The sequence below is a fragment of the Lepidochelys kempii genome, chromosome 8 (genome assembly GCF_965140285.1).
Source record: "Lepidochelys kempii isolate rLepKem1 chromosome 8, rLepKem1.hap1, whole genome shotgun sequence".
In the NCBI taxonomy this organism is placed as follows: domain Eukaryota; kingdom Metazoa; phylum Chordata; order Testudines; family Cheloniidae; genus Lepidochelys; species Lepidochelys kempii.
In genome coordinates, this window is record NC_136387.1 from 100,923,943 (window position 1) to 100,941,903 (window position 17,961).

At 42.6% G+C, this 17,961-nt stretch overlaps 1 protein-coding gene and 1 pseudogene across 2 annotated transcripts in view; both read left to right on the top strand.

The window, feature by feature from the left end:
• The window catches only part of LOC140916421 (diablo IAP-binding mitochondrial protein-like), a 33,304-nt pseudogene extending 16,925 nt beyond the window's left edge, over nt 1–16,379 (top strand).
• Nucleotides 1–17,961, top strand: part of TRABD2B (TraB domain containing 2B) — a 412,663-nt gene that overhangs the window by 87,759 nt on the left and 306,943 nt on the right. The window lies entirely within an intron of this gene.

Below are 17,961 nucleotides of genomic sequence, written 5' to 3' on the forward strand. Positions count from 1 at the left end.
AAGGTACAGTGAATTAGGGCCTGGGAGTTTTGCCATTGATGTTAACGGGTTCTGGGTTGGGCCTCTAATCTATTTCCAGCAAAGCCTGGAGGCTGATGATGCATCAGCAAAATGGCAGCCCAATTTGTGAGAGACACCAGGACCATACACATCTATAGAGACAGTGACACAGTATTTCTTAAGGTGGGGGAGGGGAAGGGACAACAACAAAAAATACCAATCTCGTTTTATAAACTCATTCCTTAATATATGCTCTTATATGGTAAATATGTACTTAGCCATGTAAGGTAAAATTAATTGCTTCAGTTTTCCTTTCACTCAAAGACTGGAGATTCCCTCTACCTTAAAAAATAAAAAAAGTCCAATTTTGTTTCTTTGCTCTGCAGGAATCAGTTGCGGGGCCGGGGGGCGTGTGTGTGTTTCAGCTGCCGCCTGGGTTTTTCCGGGTTAATTTTCACCATGTGAAATTATGAAGTATATACTCAAAGGTTCAAACAGAGGAAAATTGGTGATTGCTGCAGACTCCGTTGGGTGGGTAGCAAGCAGTCTCTTTTAAAAAAAAAAGTTTTCTTTTTTCTTCTTCTTCCAAGAGACTCTTTGAGAATGAACTGGAAGAAGCATTTTTTTATTATATCCTGTAATCATATTTGAGTATCTTATTTTGGCTCTTTGCTGCAAGACCACCCTGAAGGTGGCCATCCTCCCACGCACACACATGCACAATTTTGCTATGTATAAAGCCATAAATTTATCACAAAAATATAGGAACTGAGGTTGCTGGAGGATTGCAAGGCAGTGTGCATCGAGATGGGAAGTCTGCATATGTTGGAAGGAATGCCATTGATTACATGCGTTTGCATTTTTATCACCTGCTTACCATTCCCACATAGGTAATAGAAATATACCCATTGCACAGAGCATGGCGGTGTAATGAAAAGGTTTTATTGGCACAAGCTGGGATGGCTTGAGTAGCAAAGACATGAGTGAGTTCTGAAGGCATTCCCAGATGTGTGCCAAGAAAACATTTACACCCTATTAGACAATGAAGAAGATTCACAGAGATAATACTTGGGATAAAAAAAAAATAGGGACATAAACCCTCATGTTTCAGGGCATCAGCCAACCCTAATTGTCTGGGTTTAGGGAGGAACATCTGCTATGGGCATACTGTTCCCTAGCTGTTCTTTGTGGTGCTTCTTGCACCATCCTCTGAAGTATCTGGCACTGATCTCTTCAGAGGCAGGATACCACACTAGATGGACCAACTGGTTTGACCTGGTCTGGCAAGTCTTATGTTCTTCTTATGAATTCTATATAGGTAATATATGATACATATTTTGTAAAAGATGTGATTGGGGCTCTTTCTCATATCAGTCTGCCTATAATTCTGGTTTCTTAGTGACTGTTCCAACTCCTATTGAAATCAGTGTGCATCTTTCCTTTGACTTTAGTAGGAATTGACTTTAGTAGGAATTGTCCCTTAGTTACTATGAGTCCAAAAAGAAGGGAAATTATAACTAATCCATTTTAGAAACCTCTAAAACTGATCTAAATTGGCTTTGTGATATCCTGGGCTGGAAACAAAAAGTCTTAACACATCAGAAAAGGAAGTTTCTGGGGTTTCTAATAGCATAAAGCTGCTGCTCCAAGCCTTAGGTTGTTCTGAGATATTAGACTTTAAACACGGCACTGGTCCAGAATTGAATCTACAGTTAACCTATAAATGTGCACCTAGGCTCTACAGTGGGATTCGTCCTGTTGAAAAACGTCATTTTGTTTCATAAACACTGACTGAAGTTTGAAAATGTGCTTGTAAATGAGCCTCATTAGAGCTGGTAGAAAAATGCCGAACAATTGTGTGAGAATTTCAAAACATGCTTACAAACATTTTTAAATTTGTTCATGATTCTTTTTTTTTGTCAAAATCTTGAAAATTTGTTGTGTGAGCTACCAACACCATGGGTCCACAGAGCTACCATATTCCTCCTTCTATGTTGTGTGGGCAGGAGTGAAGCCCAGAAAATGGGCAGTCTTGGTTCCCCCCCCATTCCACTACATAGAGATCAGCATATCTATGCTGGTGCCCTGGGGGAGGTCCACCAAGTCAGGCATAAGTGGGGTGCAGTGTACTTCTCTCTCCCCTGGAGCAAGTGAGACACTGAGTGACCCCCTCCCAAACTATTTCAACTATTTCAGGATATCCCACCACATGGGAGCTATAGTTCCTCATGTCCCCATCCTTTTCTATGGGCTGAGCTTCCCAGCCAGACTACATATCCCATGATCCATCATGGCCAGAGACTCCCAGGATGCAACCACATCCCCTCACCAGTGAGGTGAGACCATGGTGCATTATGGGAGATGTAGTCTGACCAGAGAGTCCAACCTACAGAGGAGAATGGGATTATAAATGACTGGAAGTACAGCTCTGTTGAGGCACCATGACAGCATTTACAATTTGAAATATTTCAGTTATTTATGTATTTATTTTCTTTTTGCCAAAATGTTGATTTTTTTTCCCGCAGGAAAAGGACATTTTCTGACCATCTCTAACTGAAAGTCATGGTCTGCCTCTTAGTTTGCCCCTGGGGCAGCACAGTGTTTGCCCGTGCTCAAAGCTTGTGGCAAATACATGATTTACACCAATATAATTATGCTGGATTCTGGCAAGAGAAGGAGGACTGGAGAACACTCCACAATGTATGTGCCACATGCCAAAGTCAGTGTTAAACTAGGCCCAGTTCTGCAATGAGCTCTGTTTGCGTTGGGCCCTGCAGAGCCCCATGGTTGTAATAGGTGCCGTAGATTGTAAACTCTTTGGGGTGGGGATCTCTTTCTAAATGCTTGTCTGGAGCCCAGAAAGTAAGACACCCACAAGTGTGAATGGGGCCTAGTGTGTACTGCAATATAAATAACAGCAGGATCTTTCATTTTGCATTTTATGCTAACTGTGCAGTGCTGACATCCCAGTAACTTATGATCTGACCATGCAAAGTACCCTTGCCTTCAACAGGAATGGAGGGGGCTCCCCATAAGGGAATGCTGAGCGCCTTGAGAGATTGGTCCCATTGCTTTTTGCACCTGGGCTAACTTTGGTGGGACCAAGAGGTCAAACCACGCTTCTGCTCTCACTGAAATCAGTGGCAAACATTTCATTGACTTCAGTGGGGGCAGGCTAGGCCCTGATCCTTTTGAAGCATGAACTCTTGCATACTGGGGCATGAGAAGGCCAATCAGCAAGTGAGGGGAAGCGGGATAATCAGGCCATGCCTTTCTGAGCCTGTGTGCTGCTGGGAAATGCATTAAAAAGCCCCAAATGTGATCATTTATGGGTGTATAATTCTTATGGTTATAGTTTTATGGAGCTCCTGACATAAAGTCAAATGTAAAACATCCGGCTCTGGTGTCTGATGCCCCCAGCCAAATCAGTAAGAGTTTTGGTATAGATTTCAATAGGAATAGGATTGGGCCTTTAGAGAATATCTGTGAGAACACCATTCCTCAGGTGAGATTTTCCAAAGGGGCCTCACTGAGTTAGGCACCCAATTCATTCAATAGGCACTGGGTGTCAAAGGGCCAGATTTTCAATTACTGTGTATTTATGTGCCTAAAGATGCAGATAGTCACCTACTGGAATTTTCACAACCACTTAACCACAACCACTGGCACCTTAGAACACGTGGGTTTGATTCCCAGCTCTACCAATCCTTGTTAGGTGACTTTGGGCAAGTAACTTCACCCCAGTGCCTCAGTTTCCCCATACATAAGACAGAGATCCTGATACCAACCTCCTTTAGAAAGTGCTTTGATATCTACTGATGGAAAGTGCTATATAAGAGTTAGGTATTAATAATGAGAGTAATTAGCTTCAACTAGTGTGGATTTAGCTTGTGGCCAGCACTAAGGTGGTCTGGCGGTGAGTCAATAGGGAAGTGAATAACAACCTTTGACACCATTTGATCTGAATATGCTGGCCTGAAAATTCTCTAGTGATTAAGGAGTGGTATATCTTTTCAGCTCTTTTTTTCTTTCTGTGTGTCAGTGATCTGGAGCCTGCCGTAGAGTAACAGACTGTAGTAATCTCTTTCAGATGCTTCAGTGTCTGTCTGTCTATACCCTGGGCCAGATCACGAGTGAATAGGATCATGAAAACCAAAATAAAACAACACAGCAGCCATTCAGTATGAAATGATGGAAATTGGTGGGGGGAGAGAGGCTGTTTTCTTTAATTTGGAGAGTTCATCGCTGCTTCTCAGTTGTCATTTATTAGGCTTAAGTGTGCTGCAGCTCAAATAAACCATGACGTAAATAAAATGGGGAAATATTTTGTCAGTTTCAGAAACTAGCCATGTGTTGCAATCAGATGTGCATGAATAAAAAAAAATACCACCAAGAAAGGGCGGTGTATAATACCAATGGAGGACTTGGCTCATGCTTTGAAGAACAGAACTGTGGCCCTTATTACTGGCTGACTTTCTCCCAGCACCCCTGCTTAAGTGTTTGGTCTTAAACTAGGTTCAAAGGGGGCAGATGACAAAAGCACACAGGTAAGCATAAAAAAGGTGACCTTAACAGAGGTCTAGATGCTGGGGACGACATGGAAAATTATAGTAGGGCCTGAGGAGTGACAAGAGGGAAATCAGTGGGGGAATCTGCTCAACATCTTAAATTAGAGAGACAAGGTGGGTGAAATATTTGTCTTGGACCTACAGAAGATGGTCCAATAAAAGATATTACCTCACCCACCTTGTCACTCTAGTTTCCTGGGACGAACACAGCTACAACAACACTGCAAACATCGTAAATGCCTATGCACAAAAGCAAGTGACAATATTCCCTCTAATTTTTGACAGGCCGTGTGTGCAAAAAATTTCTTCTGTGCAAATTGTTGTGCTTCTGTACAAATTTGTGTGTGTGTGGTGTTTCACTGTGTGCGCGGGGTTTAGGATCTGTGTGCGTGCACACACGCGCACAGCTTAGAGGGAACAGTGGCAAGGAGTATGGGGAATAAACAGGAAGAACTGGAAGTATTAGTACATAAGTGAAATTGTGACTTAATTGACGTCAAAGAGAGTTGGTGGGCTAAGTCTCATGACTGGAACTTTGGTATAGAGGGGAACAGCTTAGTCAAGTATAAGCAGGATAAAAAGGGAGGAGGTGTTGCATCATACATCAAAAATATATACACTTGTTTTGAGGTCCAGAAGAAGGTGAGAGGCAGACCAGTTGAAAGTCTCTGGGTAAAAGTAAAGGGGTAAAAGATAGGGGTCATGTCATGATGGGGGTCTAATATAGACCAAATCAGGAAGAGAAGGTAGATGAGGCATTTCTGGAATAAATAACAGAAATATCCAAAACACAAGACCTGGTTGTAATGGGGGACTTTATCCAGCCATCCATTGGAAATGTAATATGGCAAAACACAAAATTTCCGATAACTTCTTGGAATGTATTGGAGACAACTTTTTGTTTCACAACGTTGAGGAAGTAACCAGGGGGGCAGCCATTTTAGACTTGATTCTGACCAACAGGGAGGAATTGATAGCAAATCTGAAAGTGAAAGGAAATTTGGGTGAAAGTGATCATGAAATAATAGATTTCATGATTCTAAGAAAAAGAAGGAGTGAGAGGAGCAGAATAAGGAGAATGGACTTCAAAAAAAGCTGACTTCAACTCACTCAGACTTTAGCAGAACTGGTAGGTAAGGTACAGTTCTGTTCAAAATATTCATCAATGATTTAGATAATGGCATAGAGAGTACACTTATAAAGTTTATGGCTGATACCAAGTTGGAAGTGGTTGCAAGTGCTTTCGAGGATAAGATTAAAATTCTAAGTGATCTAGACAAATGGGAGAAATGGTCTGAAGTAAATAAAATGAAATTCAATAGGGACAAATGCACAGTACTTCACTTAGGGAGGAACAGTCAGTTGCACACATTCAAAATGGGAAGTGACTGCCTAGGAAGGAGTACTGCGGAAAGGGATCTGAGGGTCATAGTGGACTACAAGCTAAATATGAGTCAACAGTGGAACACTGTTGCAAAAAAGCAAACATCATTCTGGGATGTATTAGCAGGAGTGCTGCAAGCAAGACACAAGCAGTAATTCTTCTACTCTACTCCATGCTGATTAGGCCTCAGCTGGAGTATTGCGTCCAGTTCTGGGCTCTACATTTCAGGAAAGACGTGGACAAACTTGAGAAATCCCAGAGAAGATCAAGAAAAATGATTAAAACTCTAGAAAACATGAGCTATGAGGGAAAATTGAAAAAATTGGGTTTGTTTAGTCTGGAGGAGAGAAGACTAAGAGGGGACATGATAATAGTTTTCAAGTACATAAAAGGTTGTTACAAGGAGGAGGGAGAAAAATATTCTCCTTAACCTCTGAGGATAGGACAAGAAACAACGGGCTTAAATTGCAGTAAGGGCGGTTTAGGTTGGACATTAGGAAAAACTTCTTAACTGTCAGGGTTCATTCCCTCTGAAGCACCTGGAATAAATTGCCCAGGGAGGTTGTGGAATCTCCATCATTGGAGATTTTTAAGAGCAAATTAGACAAACACCTGTCAGGGACACTTACTCCTGATTCAGCACAGGGGACTGGCCGATATGACTGCTCGAAGTCCCTTCCAGTTCTATGATTATATGTTAATGAACATGTTGCTAAGGGCAAATCTGATCTTTCATGGGAGTGTTGAACTGAAGAGGCAGGAGAGCTGGCAGGGATGGATTACAGGGATATCCCTGATGGATTGATTGATGACATGATATCATGTATCTGCAAAGGGACTGCTAATCCCATGCATGCTGCAGAACTGTTCATGGGACAGGGGTATTCAGCAACCACAAAAGCTATTGCAAGTAGTGGGATTACTCATCTAAAGGATGACTATCCATATGAGCAAGAACTGGGCTTTTAGATTGTGGGCCGAACCCTTGTCTGCAATTTGTTCTGTACAGCACTGACCATGCTGTATGTTATATAATATACCAAACAAAACAAAAAGAAAACCTTGCATTAAAAGAATGTTAAGGTTGCAATGTCAAGCACTCAAAAGTTGGGAAATGCCAGATTTAAGATTGACCATGTTGACACACTCCATGGGAAATTTCAGTGTGAAGAGGTAACGTTAGGTGATACCCATGTCATCAGTGGCGGAACTCTGCGATCAATTTTAGAGACATGCGGTAATTTATCATACACCTTTCACCCTCTGCCCTCTCATCCATCTCTTTGACAATTTCAAATAATCCCATTTTCCAAAAAAATTGCCCCCCACAAAAATATTTCTTCTTTGTTCCCCCAAATGTGGATTTCTTGATCCTAATCACAACTGCTGGAGGACCATGATGGTCAGGTTTCAGTTATAGATCAGTGCCAACTTTCCTAGACATACAAATGTCACCACATTCAATGGGAATTTGGCACCTACCTGCCCTTTGTGCATTAGAAAATCTCCTCCTTAATTATTTTCTTGATGAACAGGATCTTGACATCCCATTTTTTTATTAATTTTTTAAGTTTAGGAGCAACATTTTCAAAATCGGCTACTGACTTTGGGTGCCCAGTTTGAGACATGTTAAGTTTCTCAAGTTGACCACATCAACCCAAAGGTAGTGACCACTTTTGAAAACATTAACATATCCTATTTTCTGAGTGATACAATAAGGGAAGTTCATTCCCTCTGAAGCACCTGGCATTGGCCATTGTCAGAAGACAGGATACTGGGCTAGATGGACCATTGATCTGACCCAGTATGACTGTTCTTATACTCTAAGTGGGGGATGGGAGGGAAGAGACTTTTTAGTCATTATTTGTAAAGAACTAATAAAGACTGGGAGATGTTACAAGAAGTCTAGCTAATAAAAGCAGCGTCAGTAAATAGGTAGATAGCATAAGGCCATCGATTGGTGCATAAGTATAGGGTCTGTTGATTCAGTAGAGGAGTTGTTATGCACTGCAAATAGCTCTCTTTGGGCAGCTCTTAACAGGAGAGTCTTTGCAGATGTATCAATAGGGATTTTGCCTGAGAATGGACTTCAGGATTTGACTTAGCAATGTGAGACCTTGCTACAGCTGTCTGCAATTGAATCTTTGCTGGGAAGCGGAGAAAAATCACTGCTTTGTATTTTGTGAGAGGAGATGCTCAGGTTTGTGGATTAGCAATGTGTGAATTAGCAAGGTTTGGCTGCATTTAAATGTCTGCCCCCATGCATGACACAGTGTGTCTGTTTTAAATGGGAATATCGCACTCTGCCAGATGATGTAAATTTGCCAAGCACTATTGACTTCAGTTGAGCGATGCCGATTTACACCCACCGATGTTCTTGCCCCTTTGCGTTTAGACTGGGCCTTAGCAGAAATTTAATACTGCTCTAAAGTTTTTTAATTATGACCCTACCACGGTTTCTGCATGATTTCCTGGAATTCATTGTACGTTCCGTAGGGCGTGTAAATCAGAAAGCACAGCACATGGCAGAGGGGGCTGAGCAGGAGGAGTTCCTGGATGCCCTCGTAAAACTTTAAAAGGTTTGAATGTCAAATTGAAACCCTTGGGGCCCTAAAACTTGAGTCTCAGGGCACTTCTACCTGCTGTTTCATCACATAAGCCTTTCACTGTTCATGAGCTGCAAACCCAAGATGATTATGACTTCCATTTCCCTGCAGTGTATTTAATTTCCCTTTACTGTTGTCATCATGCCCATGTCTGAACCACCTTTCATCTCCTCCTACCACTCATCATCCTTTCAGTTGCAGCCAGTGATGCATAGTCTTTTTAAATAGAGTGTTCCTTGTAGGCTCTTATATCAAAATCTGTTTAACCTCTTGTGCTTTCAAGCTTAAGGAGAAATCAGTGTGCATTAGCAGCTTCATGTGTAACTGCACTCTGTATGAAGAGTCAGGGAATATACAAAGGGATACTGGAGTGTACAGGGATAAATGCCATCAGGGCTAGCTGGCTGGCTTGCTCTCTCACTTCAGTGGATTAAATGTTTGCACGCTGACTTTGACCCATTCCGACAGAAAATATCCCTGCTGGGCCAGATGTAGAAGGCTGTGGACGCTTGCTGTGTGCTGACCTGTAGAGGTTCTTGGAGGAGGACAAGCCAATGCAAATGCGTCCAGCACACCACCCACCACGCCCTAGACTTGGTCCATTTGATCATTCTCCACTGGGACTGTGGGGGATTATTCCAGATAGGGCTGTGGGCATGAAAGATGGCTGCAGTCTGACTGCATGGCTGCGATTGCTTCAAAGCATGATATAAAAATACCTGGTAGAGTTAGGAAGACTCTGATCCCCTCTCCCATCACACCAAAAGCAGTTCTCCAGGGGCCCCTTCATTCCTGATCGCCATGGTTTTGTTTAAGGAGGAGAGTGCCTCATCCTCAGTGCTGCGGGGAGTCTTCCTCCTTCCTCTCTACTCCCCATTCATCTATCTATTTATGTGGCTACTACAAAATGGGGATGGACCTCATCCACTGTGGCTTCTGCTATGGTGTAATATAGCAGAATGACCCCATGGGGACACAGATGCTTCAGAGATGATTTATCTGATTGCAGGGCACCACTGGGGCTCACTCCTGGGTCAGTGAAGCAGCCGCAAAATAGCTGAACTAACTTCCTATCAACACTCCGGGTTTCTGCTAGAAGTAGCTTTGGGTCGCTGCTCTCAGGTTATATGAAGTAGAATGTCCTTGTCCCACTGCAGGACGGAGGTGTTACCAGAGCAGTATGAAACTGTTAGTTTTCGCTTGGCCACCTGCAAATGTTTTCAGGGAAAATATACGAGGTGAAAACAAGTCAACCCCAACCCCAAATTAGCTTTTTGCTTAGGAAATGGAGCTCTTTGGGGGGCATTTTCAGGGACAGCTTGAATTTCTTCACATGGGTGAGCTTCCTTCAGTGCCTCTTACTGGACCAATCCTCGTCCAAACCACTTGGAAGCCCGCAGCAAGCTCTCACGGGGCAGTTTGTACAATCGGAAGAGGGGGTTCTGAATTCAGCTGTAATATCAAAGTTGGGAACTCCCTTATAAACTCTGAAATTCACATCACCTGAAAACAATAAAAGAGAGAACTCTTTTTGACCATTCTCCCTTTTTTTTTCTAAAATGTTCTGCAAATAACCTACTTAGCAAAACACATTTTAAGTAGAAGTTAGTGAACGTCAGTTTCCAAACTGGATCCTATCATTTGACGACAAACCTGCAAGCGAGATGGAAAATATGTGATAAACTAATCTCCCTAAACCACGTATTTCCTAACACCAATGAGGCTCCTATCAAATTAGGGCTTCTTGTACATTTCCGGCCCACCCATTTATTTTACCAGCCAAGTTTTATAATATTATAAAATAAATAATTGAGTAGGTTTTCGTTATGAGGTTCAGAAAGCCATCAGTATGTATTGGCTTGTCGTGTTTCAAAGCACTTTGTTAATGAGGGATGGTTAGAGAAAATAATTCCACCTCTCTTAATGTTTCCTCATATTTGGACCCATTTTTGACAATTTTGAAATATTTGATTAATTTTTGTTTTCACCAATGAGTTTTTACTTCCCCCTCACTTCTGACCTCCGCTTCTGGGTTTGGACATGGATAAGAGCAGCAGCGCTGAAATATCCTGGAGTGGGCTGATCCCTGATGTCTGTGGTCCAACCAGAAGCTGGGAGCACTGGAAATCCTGTAAGAGAATCTGTCTCAGAAAAATTAGTTGTTGGGGCTTGAGTTTGCAAACCGCAAGAGGGGTGGCTTCAGTCTGGGTTCCATTATATTCAAACCACCACTGTTTGTGGGAAAGAGATACTCCGCTCAAAATGTCCTGCTTTATCCTACCTTTAATTCTGATCCAACCCAAAGCTAAAATGTGAATCCTTCAAGATGTCTCTATCACTGACATTAATACGGTACATAAAATGTAGCAGTGCATCGCCGCGGGTTTAGTAGACAAACTAGCAGACAAACATTGAAGATGTTCATCATATGGTGTATGATTTCCAGGTTCTCTTTCATTTGACCCGTGTGGTTTTCCTTTTAGCCGCAGAAATCCCCCCCACACATTGGCCAACTTCTATTCCCATTTATGCTGTGAGCAGAGCCTGGCCTCTCTCTTCCACATATTGTTTTACTAATAGCCAAGTGAGTGATTCCTCTTGACTGAGCTCAGTGTACCTTCTCAGTCCTTAGAAATCCCACTGAGCTGCAGCTTAGAATCATAGAATCCTAGAATATCAGGGTTGGAAGGGACCCCAGAAGGTCATCTAGTCCAACCCCCTGCTCAAAGCAGGACCAATTCCCAGTTAAATCATCCCAGCCAGGGCTTTGTCAAGCCTGACCTTAAAAACCTCTAAGGAAGGAGATTCTACCACCTCCCTAGGTAACGCATTCCAGTGTTTCACCACCCTCTTAGTGAAAAAGTTTTTCCTAATATCCAACCTAAACCTCCCCCACTGCAACTTGAGACCATTACTCCTCGTTCTGTCATCTGCTACCATTGAGAACAGTCTAGAGCCATCCTCTTTGGAACCCCCTTTCAGGTAGTTGAAAGCAGCTATCAAATCCCCCCTCATTCTTCTCTTCTGCAGGCTAAACAATCCCAGCTCCCTCAGCCTCTCCTCATAACTCATGTGTTCCAGTCCCCTAATCATTTTTGTTGCCCTTCGCTGGACTCTCTCCAATTTATCCACATCCTTCTTGTAGTGTGGGGCCCAAAACTGGACACAGTACTCCAGATGAGGCCTCACCAATGTCGAATAGAGGGGAACGATCACGTCCCTCGATCTGCTCGCTATGCCCCTACTTATACATCCCAAAATGCCATTGGCCTTCTTGGCAACAAGGGCACACTGCTGACTCATATCCAGCTTCTCGTCCACTGTCACCCCTAGGTCCTTTTCTGCAGAACTGCTGCCTGCCTAGCTTAGTAATGGACTGGTGAGCCCAAGGTGGTGGCGTTGGTTATATACTGGATGTGAACCACATTGAGCATCTAAAGAAAATCCCATATAACTTCACTTCCAATTTGCGCACATCAACAAGTTAATAGCAAGCAGGAACCTTTTATAAGTCACTTTACTTTAATTGACATATCATTTTAATTGGCAATTATCTTAATTGATACACAGGGCATAAATATTGTGCTCTGGAAAGCTTCCAGGCCTCCTTTATTAGAGTATTAAGCCACAACATATGCAGATTATATTGAAATACCACTGTAGCATTTGTTGCAAGAAATCTCTCTCTCTCTCTCCCTCTCTCTCTCTTTCTTTCTAATATTGGAGACAGATGTAAAATATAAGACTATATTATATATATTAGCAGAAAAATGATCATAAAGACATATTGAATATAATTGTCAACATAGTCTCTTAAATAATTTCAAATGATCCCTTCTAAGGGGTTTCTACAAGTTTTAACACTCTACTTTTGTGGAAATCGGCTTTCAAGTCAGTCAGTGTGGAGATTAGATCCAAAGATTTAAAACCCCCAGAGATCAAAAGCAGATGCTCTTAGAAGACATTTCAGCCGAGACAGGCCGTCTGGGGACATTGTTTCAGCGGGAAAAGACAATTTATCATTAAAACATGAAAGCCTCAGTTCAATAATAACCAGATGTATATGAAAAAAAGATGGGTGTCAGGGTCTTGATTCATTTGTCTCCCCTTAGAAATCATCTTTATCCAGTACTTAGGACCCGAGTGCAGATTCTTTGATGCCAAGACATAATATAAGGAAAACTGAAACATTTCACGTTGTAAATCCTCAGCAATTGTCAAAGAAATTTTAATCATATAAAAATCCGGGCTGCCCTAGGTAAAGATAAGCAGCAATCAACTTGAGGAACAGAGTCTGTGGGTTAGAATAAAGAGAGAGATGGTCTGGCAAGTGTATTCCAATGTTTTTTCCTTTTTTCCATCAACTGTTCTTTCACATTCACAAAATTAAATTCAGCAACAATGCATTGCCTTGACATATAGGACCTTTTTTCTAAATACTTTGCAAGCATTAGCTAATCCTTTCTCTATGTAAAATAGGTATTGTTGTACCCATTCACATGTAGGGAAACTGAGGCACTGAGGGAACAAGTGACTTGTCCACTGTCAGTATGAGAGTCAGGTAGCAGAACCCAGCAATCCCAATTTCCCAATCCCCTGCTCTAACCACTAGAGAGCATTCACTCCACAGTAAAGTATATAGTACTGTCACACAGGAAATCCAGCTGTAGTTCCCTATGTGTGGCAAGTAGATTGTCCTCTTCATTCTGCATTTTAGTTTTGGCTTACCTGCCTTGCTATGGGATAGCAGGTGTAATTAATGACAATATTTGTTATTAAGTGTTCGAAATGCATTGGAGCAATCCTAATTCAGTGGGCTTAAGATGCAGTTTAATAGTGTTTTGGGAAGGAGTGCAGCTAAGCAGTTAGAGCAGGCAACTCTTGCTTTTTAGTCTTGGATCTGCTACTGAATAGGTCTCAGATCACTCTATGTGAGTCTCCGCTAACCCATCTGTGAAATGAATAAAAAAAAATCTTGCCTATCTCATAGGAGCACTATAAGGTTTTGTGGATGAAAAGTGCAACATACATATTCTACTTACTGCCTCAAGAACTCTGATTTCTTATTGGGCTGGACAGAGCTGGTCTGGACTTCTCCAACTAAACATTTTTTACTTTAGAAAATACCGATCAATTGAAACACAAACTGTTTGTGGGAAAAGATCTGCTTGGATGCATCGCCTGATTTGAAAAAAAATGGACAACAATGGTTACAAAGTGTCAAAATGTTCCATTTTGACATTTTCAAAATGAAAAGGTTTGTTTTCTGGTTCAAAACACCCTTTTTCCAGTTTGAAATTTTAGTTTATTTCTACTAACAGCAACAACAAAGGTTAGAAAAAAAGAAGTCAAAATGAAAATGAAATATCTTCAAAATTATCAAAACAAAATGTTTTGACAAACCAGATCTGATTATTATTATTATTTTATTTTATTATTGATTCATGAAAATTTGGGATATTTCAAATGTTTGTTCCAGTTTGGGACAGGAAAAACTAAAAATCTCAAACACTTGAAGGATGGGAAAACCACTTTCTTTCCAGCTATAGCAAAGGGCTGAGCAATGTGCCAAATTGATTTTGCATACAGATGTGTGATCAAGAACCTACAAGGTATGTTTGTGGGGCAGGTGCTGGGCCAACTGTTCCAACTAGGCAGGCAGGGCTGTATCCTGTACATTTTAATATTCAAGGAAGGATCTTGTATCCACTTCCCATCCTAGGGCACTCACATACTCTTCCCCCACCACTCCCAACCAACCTGCTCTCACAGAGTCCAGGCAACCTTTATTGTTTCTAAGGGTTTGGGGGTGGTTGCTTCATTTTCTAGTCTCATCCCCATTTTGGTGTCTGGAGGTTCCTGCCCCAGGATTATCAGAATGTGCTATTGGCTAATCTTGCTGGGAACTCAGCTGCCTCTGGGCATGGTTGCCTAGCAACCCAATGACGTGGGCTGGGCCCAATATACCTGACTAAGTGACTGTGCTCCCTGATTGGTCAGAAGAGCTGACAGATCACCATTTAAGCCCTGGAGCCACAGCAGCACGGTGGCCTCTCAATGCATTCCACGTGTGCAGCTGCCCCAGACCTGCATCTTGTCCAGGCCTTGCTCCCCCCTGCCTGCTTCACTCCAGCACTGGTTCCAAGGAGATGGCGGCTGCTGTGCATGTGTATGGTGGCTCCGGGGCTTCTGCGGACAAGAGTTCCCTGTTCTAGCTAATGCTAGGAGATGCTATTTTTCGGGACTGAGTGGCCCATGGAATAAAGTGGTGGGAGTGGGTTTTGGAGCAGCCCTATGTGCAGTCCCTATTGTACAGGAAAAGATGTTTTGGTGAACTACTTCCTGAAATGTCGGCCCTTCAGAGAAGCCATTACAGGATTTATTAGAAGAGAATGGAATGATTGGAAAACATGAGCCCACTTCTCTCAGTCATGAAGCCTTGATTAGAAGGGCAGTTTTGCTGGTAACACACGGTACTTCTACTCTTCTCTCTCAAAAACATATGTATTAATTGAAGCATTAACAGAGTTGTCAAGGTTCCTTCCTCACTCTGAACGCTAGGGTACAGATGTGGGGACCTGCATGAAAAACCTCCTAAGCTTATCTTTACCAGCTTAGGTCAAAACTTCCCCAAGGTACAAAATATTCCACCCTTTGTCCTTGGATTGGCCACTACCACCACCAAACAAATACTGGTTACTGGGGAAGAGCTGTTTGGAAACGTCTTTCCCCCCAAAATACTTCCCAAAACCTTGCACCCCACTTCCTGGACAAGGTTTGGTAAAAAGCCTCACCAATTTGCCTAGGTGACTACAGACCCAGACCCTTGGATCTTAAGAACAATGAACAATCCTCCCAACATTTGCACCCCCGCTTTCCTGGGAAATGTTGGATAAAAAGCCTCACCAATTTGCATAGGTGACCACAGACCCAAACCCTTGGATCTGAGAACAATGAAAAAACATTCAGTTTTCTTACAAGAAGACTTTTAATAGAAGTAAAGAAATCACCTCTGTAAAATCAGGATGGTAGATACCTTACAGGGTAATTAGATTACAAACATAGAGAACCCCTCTAGGCAAAACCTTAAGTTACAAAAAAGATACACAGACAGAAATAGTTATTCTATTTAGCACAAGTCTTTTCTCAGCCATTTAAAGAAATCATAATCTAACACGTACCTAGCTAGATTACTTACTAAAAGTTCTAAGACTCCATTCCTGGTCTATCCCTGGCAAAGACAGCATATAGACAGACAGAAACCCTTTGTTTCTCTCCCTCCTCCCAGCTTTTGAAAGTATCTTGTCTCCTCATTGGTCATTTTGGTCAGGTGCCAGCAAGGTTACCTTTAGCTTCTTAACCCTTTACAGGTGAGAGGAGCTTTCCCCTGGCCAAGAGGGATTTCAAAGGGGTTTACCCTTCCCTTTATATTTATGACAACAGTATACAAAGGTGGGTCACACACCAGCAATATACAGATCTTCTTACGAAAATGAATTCCAAAGAGATGAATGCAGTATGGCAGGTGATCATAGGAGCAAGAGCTGTGAAGACAACAAAGCAGCAAGAATTCCTGAAATTAGAATCCAGTTGGATGACTGCTTTACGTCTTTCTGAGATGGCAACGGAAGCTGCGTATCAGTCAGGTCACATCAAGCTTCAGTGACCACTCGCAATCACATCCAGCTGGTGAAAACACAGGTACAAGAGGTATGACAGCTATCACGGAAAGCAGAGACCACGTTAGCGGAAGCTCAGACAGAAGAGCTCACTGACACAAAAGTTGAGGAATCATCACAGCCGGGCAGTATCCAGCCCTAATTCCTGCCTGCCTCTGAACTCCTGATTCCAAACTCCTGGCTTCAACCACTGGCTTGTCTCCTGACCACTCCTCTGGTTCCACTCTTCAATTTTTGCTTTGACCACTAGGTCAGACTCCTGCTCCAACCCCTAGGTGGTATTGCTTACACCTTGGGGTGTGTGACAAATCTTGTCTTGTGGCTTTGGGGTGGGTGAGTCACCAGCTGAGAGCCCATGTTTGATGTGGGAGCAGAAAGGAGTGATACACTCCCTTTCTACACTTATCAGCTCAGTCTTTGGCTGTACTGTGCAAACAGCATATAGCATCCCATAATCCCTAGTGTGCCATACTGACTGTCTAGGTAGATACTTACTTATCCAAGGCCAGTGTAACTATAATACCCAAGCACATGTTTAGCAGTAGTTCATGAGGAGCTTTACTAGGGATTATGAGACAAATACCCAGTAGAGCTAGGGTTTAGGGAGAGTGTTTCCCTGGCCTGCTGCCCCACATGCATTCTGCCCCCATGAAGGCCTTAAATGGATTGAGGGTGCTGGAAATGATGGGCCATAAAACATACAGTACAAGGTATTCCATGGGGTAAAGGGAGAAGAGCCATCTGGACAGAGGAGGAAGGCCTGTATCTCCAATAACCAGAGCTAAGTGGCAGGGTGAGAGGAGGTAGCTGGGTAAGATAAAGGGGGTGGAAGGGAGGATGGGCAGTGTGATTAGAAACTGCCCAGCCACGCTGAACATTGTAGACCTGAACCAATGTTTAGGATCACAGTAGAAACCAATATCTGCCCTGTGTCAGTTGGCTGCAAAGTTTGCTCTATTTCAATTTCTTGTAAAGCATATTAGGCCACACTCAGCCAAAAAAGCTTCAGCTACAATGAGAGAAGATGTCTGGTGGTTAGAAAAATTATCCAGTGAAAACAGATACCGCCGTTGCCAAGGCTGCGGTAAGACTTCTTGAAGCTCGTCAGCTTAGGAAGGATCTAGAGTTGCCAGTTAACTAGAAATTGTGGAAGCTTCCAACAAGACAGTGCTGTCCATTATGCCAGTGTGTGGGGGCGGGGTGGGAAGGGCAGGGGGGAGAAGCATATTCTAGGCTAACAAGAACTATTATGTTAGGAAACTGACAGCTTTCCAGAGAATGGTTTCAGCTGAATGAAGAATTTCCATCCTGGAAAAATGCAGTGATTTATATTTTTGCTTTCCCATCTGGGTTCCTAGTGCTCCATGTTTTGTGAGACGCTATCAGTCAAAATATTGAGTTAATTGTAATAACATAGGTGCAAATGATTTGGGGAAGCATGGGAGGGACATCTCTCTCAATATTTTACAAGCTGGTTCCTGTCCCTCCTCTATGCAGTTGCGGAATCTAAGTATTCTCTCTCCTGGTTCCCCATACCCTGATTTTTGTAAGTGGTTGCCCCCGCGATAGCTTTGCAAAATGCTACATGCAAGTATTGATGGGTAGAAATACGTTTTATTGTCCTGGAGCTTTGCTGTTGGAGGAGGAGGAGTTCTGTGGCAAGTTCTGTGCCTCCATCAGAAATATTTATAAACAGAGCTGGGCTTGAACAGTAAAAGCTGGAT